Source organism: Coptis chinensis, chromosome 8 (genome assembly GCF_015680905.1).
Source record: "Coptis chinensis isolate HL-2020 chromosome 8, ASM1568090v1, whole genome shotgun sequence".
NCBI lineage: Eukaryota > Viridiplantae > Streptophyta > Magnoliopsida > Ranunculales > Ranunculaceae > Coptis > Coptis chinensis.
Window position 1 is genome coordinate 85,233,252 of NC_141463.1, and position 9,402 is coordinate 85,242,653.

The window sequence follows — 9,402 nt, forward strand, 5'->3', positions numbered from 1 at the left end:
ATCTTTGTGCATTCAGTCACAAGCTTCACGCCTTTTCCCATATCAACAGATGGATAACCTGGCAATCTGCGGGTCCTTCCCATCAACCGTAGACCATAACCCTTTGTGCCCCATATATCCGTTTCTCGAAGCATAACGACTTTGCTCGCCATCTATAAAGAAATCACCATTTAGAATCTTACCCCCAAATGCAATTCCAACTCTTTCACTATGTTTATACCTCAACTGGATGTTGATGATCTCATTGCCAGCTTGATCTACGACAGATGTCCAACTCTTACCATGAACTGGAAAGAAGCATGAACTACTTAAAACGGGCGGATCGACCATGTGAAGCTTGGGGAGCTGGTCTTTGGAGGAGGACCGAGACAAAGAATTCCCAAGCAAGATGAACTTCCTAATATTGGAGAATGCAATAGCCAGATCTCTATAAGAAAACATACCAGAACTGCTAGAGGTTCAGATGTTGCAATTGCATCACTGCCATCTGCTTCATATATATCTCGAACGCCACGACTATCACAGATATACACAATGACTCCTTTCTTTAACCTGAATTTGTAAAACAAAAATGGAAAAGTACAAGAAAATGAAAATGAATATGAAAAAAAAAACTATGGTTCTAAGACACTGTCTGTTAAAGTTCATGTATACATACACAACACATGCATGGAAGCTAAGATTTGTTTCTAAGGAATATATCATTAAGCTTACCAGATCTTTGCAATGCCAGCCCTACTTGCAGGGGTTCCAGGAGAAGAAGATATAACAACAAGCCCATGGACAACTCTACACCAGTAAGAGCACCTTGAGTACCAGACTGCCTTCAAAGAAAAAAACAAAGATATTTCAGGGAATAAGTCTGTAAACAATTGATGGGGATTTCATAACCAAAGTCATACATAATCCAAGCACCTGCCTAGCGAGAATCATGGATAGATAAGAAAAGTAAATGTACCCCAAACTCTTAAACTTTTCCGCTCAAGAAAGCGAAAGTGAAAGGATCATCTAGTGTGGCAAGCATCTTCCTTATTGTTGTATCGAGCAGTAACACCATTATAAGATGATTACATAACCAAAATATCAAACACAGATCAGGAAGTAACACGCATAATAAAGGAAGTTGTAAATAAGCTATAAGAACAAGATATTAAGCTTGTACATGTTTCTTCTCGCGTGTTCATTGGTTCATTTATGAAAGTGATCTCGCGATACGAAAACCGAAGGAGGGTATGTACTAGTTACGCATCTGCTTTCATATACTAGAAAAGCCAAAATAATAATAAAAAGAAAAATAGATAGAATGACAAGATGTACCAAGATGTTGGCGATAATCACAAGTAGCAACAATGGAGTTCCAACATTATGAACCTCGCGATGCATCAAACAATTACACAATCATTAGTGGCAAATAAAAGTAAAAACTTCAAATTAAAATAGCTAATGGAAAGAAGAAGGGAAAAAAAACTAACCAGGGGCTTACGCATCCCCCGGCTGACTACTAATTGCTCCAAGCATCTCATCATCTCTATCCCGACTGACTACTAATTGCTCCAAGATTGACCTGGTTCGTCAGAGAAATTGGAGAAGATGGGCGTAGAGAAGCTAGGGTTCTTCAGAGAGTTTTTTTTTTTTTGTTTCCTGCCGTATGAAAAAAGAGGCGAGATAATTCCTTTTGTAAGTGTTAGCCGAAAAAAAGAAGAAAAAAGAAGGGGGAAATGTGACCGCGTTACCAAATTTGCCCGGTCGTGATATTTTTTTATTTTCCAATTTATTATGCATATTTGTTTCCTTTTCTAACGGATATAAATGTTAGCATATCCCAAAATAACTATGAAAACATTATTAAATATTAATTCAAGATTTTAAGTAACACTTGTTATAGTAAGCATGTGAGAAGTTGGAAAAACGCAAGAGAAATGGTGTGGTAGTGCACGCCATAAGCACCTAACATCCTAACCCCTCTAAAAAACAAAACAAAAAACAACATAAAAATAATGAGAGCAGATGCAACTTTAATAATATGTTCCAACTTGTATTGAATGAAAACCTAAAGATATACTTCATGGTTCTAAGTCCAAAAGCAAAAGCAGTAAGTGTGTATCACTTGAATTTGAAATAAACACGAGACTCACCTTATAAAGTAGGTACGCCTCCTACATAGTATATACTCAAATTAGGATCACAAGGAAGTCTCATTTACAGAATATATGCATTTGTGCAGTAACTAGCAATCAATCACTTATGGAATACACAACAATTACAGAAATCAAGATTAATTAATGAGTCATGTTTCATTTACAGGACAAGCAGAGTTTACTAATATTTTGATGAAATGACTTTAAACACTACTAAAAGAACCTCAAAACATAGTGATATGTAGAACAAATTAATCATACACAGTGATGTTCCTAGCAATACATAAAATGAAGTCCGTAACTCCATCCCATTTGTCGTGGAAACTGTTAGAGCCACCACGTAGAACACCATGGCGGCACATTTCAAACTTAAATTTAGTGTACATATCGTAAAATCTAAAAAACGTATTTAACAAATGTATAAAGTCTAAATGTATTTTGTATCTATGCCACACAAACTCATCTAGCAATAGGTATCTAATACATGTCTCATTAGATTTACATACTACGTGCGAATGTTCAAGCATAAATTCTCTGATTTCCAAAAGAACCAACAAGTGTCCTATCGACAACTGAAATATGTAAAAATACTAAGTCCAACTCTAACAATCATTTACTGCCACTATGATTAGATTCATCCAGAACCTCACAAACATATAAGATAGTTGCTTCAGAAAATTAAGTTTGCTCCACGGTGAACTAATTAAATCTAGCAAGTTATGTATATATAGTTTTTATACTCCAATAGAAATATATTAAGAAGCAAGAGATTCTTACAATGAGAAATAATACAACAAAGAAAACTTTGACACCAAAATTTTATTTCTTCATTCCAACTGAAAAGGTAGACCTGCGAAAGTGTCCAATGACACACTTGTCTTGGTCTCTATTCTCAAATTCACCTAGTCAAGGTTAACTAATAGGGTCAACTAATAGTAATGTTGTAACTATGAAGATAAGGATATAAAACCCACCTATACCAAAATGTTTTAATGCTTTTATTAATAGACAATTGTGCTCTAAGGATAAACAATTACTTTCACAACTATTCTTTCATACTATTAGTTAATTAAACCTTGTATATATTTAAGTAAGTCAAAGATTTCCCAGTTGGGTTTTGAGAACCCTATCGTGGCACAGCACAAAAAACCCACCCTTCAACACAAACAGTTAGAAATTTATTTCTTATACGTGTTGTTCTTCTTCAAGTCTAGGCAATAATTTTTCGTCTTTTTCTGAAGAAAGGAAGACAATAGTTCCTCTTGCAAACAAAATAAAAAGGGCAGATGGAAGAGAAGAAAAAATTGTACCTCAAATGCCAAAGATACCTCCTTTAAGCTAAGGGCTCATACACAATTAGGTATATATGCTCCTGTAATTCCCAAATTGAAAAACCTAAAAAGAAATATAATTAGAATTTTGTGCGCAAACAAATTAGAGGAGAGAGAAATCAGACTGAAAGGGGATTTACCTGATTCATCTTCCTCCTTCATGCTCTTTCCTCGATCTGGTTCGTCTGATTTGTTCTCCCTAAACCATAGAAGAAAATTGGTCGTCTTCCTATTCAACCGATAGATCTGGAAACCCTAGACTTCATTGCTTGAGAGGAAGAGAGTGAACTCGTGTAGGCAGATGGGCTTGAGCTTGAGCTTGAGAGATGTGATCGACCCCTTTTCGGATTTTGGACTTATTTAATTTCTTTTAAGTGTGTTTTATTTTCACTTACGCCTTTTCTAACGGATATAATTGTTAGCCAAAATTAGAAAATAAATAAATCCTTGGCAAATAAATAAACAAGGGGAAAATAGATGTACAGTAACGGATACCGAAATGCCTAACGTTTATATCCGTTAGAAAGCAAGTAACGGATATAAGCGTTACAAATGAAAATTTTGCCCTGTTACAAAATGGCCATTCTGGTGTAGTGAAAAGTATGACTGTTACAGGGTTAAAACTATAATTTTGGACTCTTATCACACTACAGATGGATCAGTAGAAGTTTGTATTACACACCACATTGGATAATTATAAGAAAATCGAAAACTGGATTCAAATACATAATTGAGCTCAATGAGTAATTAATGGGAAATCGGAAACTTTATGCAAATTGCATTAAACTAATGACAGAGAATAACTAACGGGAAATTATAAATTGGATGCAAATCTTTGAAAAATATTTAACAGAAAATCAGAAACGGTATGCAAATACACCAAATAAACCTCAAATAATAATTAATGGGAATCCGAAAACTGGATGCAAATGTATTGAACTTAACTCAAAAAATAATTAACATAAAATGAAAAACCGAATGCAACTGCATTGAACTAACCTCATAGAATAATTGGTGGGAAATCGAAAACTAAATGCAAATGCATTGAAATAACTTTAAATAATAGTTAGCGAGAAATCAGAAACCGGATATAATTGTATCGAACTAACCTCAAAGCATAAATAATTAGAAACTAGATGCAGATGTATTGGACTAACCTTAAAGAGTTATTAACAGGAAATCGGAAACTAGATCTAAATGCAATGAACTAATCTCAAAGACTAATTAATGAAACATTGAAAAATGGATGAAACTGCACTGAACTAACCTAAATGAATAATTAACGGTAAATTATAAATTTGATGTAACCGCATTGAACTAACCTCAAAAAAATAATTAACGAAATCCAAAAACTTGATACAAATGCATTGAACTAACCTCAAAGAACAATTAACATAAAATCGGAAATTGGATGCAACTGCATTGAACTAACCTCAAAAAATAATTAACGGAAAACCAAAAACTGGATGCAACTGCATTAAACTAAAATCAGAAATTAATTAACGAGAAATCAGAAATTGGATGCAAATGCATTAAAATAATCTAAAAAAAATAGTTAACTAGAAATCGGAAGTCGGATGTAACTGCATCGCACTGACCTCAAAGCATAAATGTCCATTTTTTTAGCCTTCTCACATTAGTAATTACGAGTAATTAGGAACCCAAAACGAAAGTGAGTTTATAAAAACAGACTCTTACATGTATGCAAACAAATTATAAACTATCGAACTAACCTAGAAAAGCAATTAATGGGAAATCAGAAACTTGATGCAGATGTATTAAACTAACCTCAAAAAGTAATTAACGGGAGATTGAAACCTGGATGCAAATACAATGAACTAATCTCAAAGACTAATTAACGAAACATCGAAAACTTGATGCAACTGTACTGAATTAACCTTAATGGATAACTAACGGGAAATCATAAATAAGTGGATGCAATTGCACTAAACTAACCTCAAATAATAGTTAACGGAAAATTGGAAACTTGATGTAATTGCATTGAACTAACCTCAAAGAATAATTAATGAGAAATTGGAAACTGGATGCAACGTACTACATTAAACTAACCTCAAAGAATAATTAATGAAAAAAAAAAACTTGATATTTTGTTTATATGCCAAAAAATAGGCGAAGCTAAATCGTGTAAAATGACAAATTTACTAATGAATTTAACCATTGACAATTGAGTGGCATCGCCACGGGTTAAATTCTAGTTTTAAAACCCTGATGTTAAACTATTTTTTTCATTCAACGATTTCGTTGATTTTTTTTAGGCGAAAGAGCTCTGAGTTCATGTAATATATGGAACAAACCTCTTAAAATAATCTATATAAGTAACTGTGAGGAGCTTAAAGTGGACAAGCCTTTGATTTCTCTTAGTCTGCTTTGATTGTTCTTTTTCGAGAACCATGGGGTAGGTTCATAATTTGAATGTTTTCTTTTATCTACTAATACGTTTTGTTATCGTATCCCTTGTTAATTACATGGTCAAAGTGGTAAACCCCCCCCCGATTTCTGACTTCGTCCAACCGACTTTGTATTATTGTGTATACAGTCGCCCCCCAAGGTCAAATTCCTGCTCCGTCCCTGCACATAATAAATACCAACGAAAACAGGTTTTATGCAATGAGAGACGACGCTTCAGAATGGATTTATGGATCCCTTGTCATGACCAACAAATCAAACTTTAAGGAAAAACAATAAATACATGCTGTTGATCTGTAACACAGATTCAAACCCTCTGTTGCGTTAGATTCAATATATAGCTGCTAGATAAAAATATGTGTGATAGTGCACAGCATGAGATTTCTATTTCAAATGAGGAAGATCTAGCAAAGGGGAATTATCAATGTCCTTATGATCCAGCTAACTCCTCTTCCCCTTCACAACAACTGTGATCATATATTATGACTTCAAAAGTAGAATTTCCATCATAACGGAACACTAGAAATTCTCCCACTCTTAAAGAACAATCATGTCTGAAGTCTTCAACTTCTTTTACTCTAATGGACCAAAGTCTCCCAAGAGCACTTTTGAGGATGATCGTTTTGGGTAACCCTCCATTTAAGCCGTCAACAAAAGCAGTAGGTATTTTCTACAACAAAAACCAATAACGCAAAAGATCAAACATGGTATCATGTTGAAAAAAAAATATCTGAAATGTACTTTATTTTGAATGTTCATGTCCTCAAAACAAACTACAAGTTTACAACATTTCATACGACTAGTCTACTACTCATTTCACATATTTGTATTCACTTTGCTCAATACAATTACCCTACCACATATTTTTTCATGTTTACAAAATGCAGGCTGAATATGAAATGGATTTTTCTTGATTACAACTATAAACAATTCTATGGACTTGGAAATTCAAGAGAAAGAACAGAGAAACAGAGTATACTAACCAGCCTTTGGGAGCTATGTTCAGGGAGGTATACTTCGAAGAAATGACAACCAACACCAGACGAAAAAGAAGTTCCCTTCTTTTGAACTTTCACCATATCTAGTTTTTGAGTCAAACTCAAACACCACCCTCGATGTAAGAGATAGAAGGAAGAGCAAATCAAGAAACCGTTGGGTTTGAAGGAAAGGCAAAAGAATTTAAGGTAAAAGCGTATCTAGTATTATTCAACGTAGATTTTGTCAAATTTTGAATCAGAATCCCTTGAAAGATGGTTCATAATATTTATAACAGGCTGCAGAAGAAGGACACATACTTGAACCAACTTCATGTTGGAAATGGTAAAATACTATTGAATGAAGCCACCCCCATTAAAAATGAAAGAGCCCAATTGAGTGAAATTTCACATGCCAAACTGATCAACCACACGTTCACACATTGACAATAAACAAGTATTTCTAGCTATAATCTCAAATTTCGTAGCAGCAAGTGATGCTAACAGAAATTTGATTTTTCAAACAGTAGGCCATTGGAGGCCTATTCATAGGTGCTCAGACTCCCTTTATTGTTAGGTTTGTGGAACCGTCGAGCTTTGCTCCGGTGACCACCTAACAGTTGTACCGAGGCTCAAGTTTGGATGGCAGTGAACTACCGAGTTGGAGAAGAATGATCGGCAATGAGTTGCTGAAATCTCAGCATCTAAGTACCAAGTCGTCCCTTAACACACTTTCAATAGACTTGGAGTTTGATTTTGGACGGTAGAGAGATACCGACTTTGACAAGCACTTTCCGTATTGGGTTAACTAGTATTACCCCCACTAGATTAGGCAATTAGGAAATTAGGCTCTGCCCCCCCTAAACACACGGTCAATTTGGTTTGACCGTTAACTTTCAAGTCAAACAATTGAAAATTACACAAATACCCTCATTATTTTCAAAAAGAAAATATTCAATTTTAATTAGGTGGGGGCATTTATATCATTTTAGTTGTTTGACTTGAAAATTAACGGTCAAACCAAGTTGACCGTGTATTTAGGGGGGAGACCCTAATTTCGCATCTGGGGGGGAGGGGAATCCTAATTGGCTCATCTAGTGGGGGGTAAGACTAGTTCACCCTTCCGTATTTGGTTACCGATCAAGAATGTCTTGACGAAATGTACTAAAAGTTTGACCGTTTGTTGAAATTTCACTCCAAGCCCATTTTTTCTCACAAAATCTTCTCCCCACCTATATAAACAAACTTAAGATTAGGATTGAGTTAACTTTGGGAGACTCATTTCATGGGAATTGTGGGAGCTCTATTGAGCTAAGGTTTGACTGAGGTTGTTTGTTCTTGATTCTAGTTAACTCTTTTAAACTCTCTAATTTTTACTATAAAAAAAATTCGTTTTTGTGTGGATGTAGATAACATTTTACCGAACCACTTTAAATCTTGTGTCTCTTTGCATTTACTTTTACTTGTTACTAGGTAGTTGTTGTGATAACTACTAAGATTCTTAGGTGGGTGACTTCCTTGGTGTGAGCTCCATTGAAATTATTTAATTTGGGATAGAGAATAACTAGGTTGAGGTGTTACATCCTAGTAAAATTTCCCAACATTTATCTAGTCAATTGGGAGTTTGAGACTAGTGAAACTTTGTAAGTCATTTTCACGAAACTACATATGTCACCCATCTAATCACTATGATTCCTGAATCGAGAGTCTCGATCATAACTAGGATTATTCCGATTCTGTTGTCGACATAGGCTCAAAAGGACTGGGAATTATGCCAGGAAATTCATTCTTGTATCAACTACATTCCTGTCCAGCTGCCCTTCCTGACACACGTATCACTAGTTGCTACAAAAGAAGATTCTCCATTTACATGTTTGTCCCTCCTCCTAACTATGTATTCATTACTGGCTTATCTCTTATCGGGGGTTAGGATTTGGTTGATCCTACATCATCTTTGATAATCAAATATGCATTGTTACTATGTCAAACAACTAAGGAACAACCGAACCTTTTGAAAAAAATGATGTTATTACCATCGAAATTCAATAGGAAATCTGCAACAAAGTAGGATCATTGTTTCTCATTCAAATACTAATTTTAAACCTTGACAAACTTTGGGTATATGTTTGTTTCACCTAAACAAGTCATGCATGCATAGGAAGTATTTTTATGAGAGAGAAGTGTTCGCTTTTGGATTGGAGAAGAGAACTGGGAAATATGTATGGAAAAAAGATGAAGAGGTTCGATCTTTTTTATCTTTTTGTTCAAATTTTTTTTTTGTATTCCAATTTTGTTTTTTTTTTTTTTAAGAAGGACAAATCAGTAAAACTGAAATTTTTTCTTAACTTCCCTTTTTTGTGGAACTGGTGATACGTGTCTTGAATTTTGGAGGCACGAACGCTGGGAGCAAAAAATGACATACCATGCATAATGCTCACTTTCTTAAAACTCAAGATTGACCAATCCTCCATGACTACAAACTTTTTAAATCTACCTAGAAGTAAACAAGTCTAAAATTTTTCACTTGTCTAA

At 34.7% G+C, this 9,402-nt stretch overlaps 1 long non-coding RNA gene across 1 annotated transcript; it reads right to left on the reverse strand.

Annotated features, from left to right (window-relative positions):
* Positions 1-3,447: 3,447 nt before the first annotated feature.
* Positions 3,448-3,825, reverse strand: LOC147483761 (uncharacterized). Its single transcript, XR_015203967.1, has 2 exons — positions 3,610-3,825; positions 3,448-3,533 (listed from the first exon to the last, which is right to left on the reverse strand). It is a non-coding gene; the product is annotated as an uncharacterized LOC147483761 (long non-coding RNA).
* Between the last annotated feature and the right edge of the window lie 5,577 nt (positions 3,826-9,402).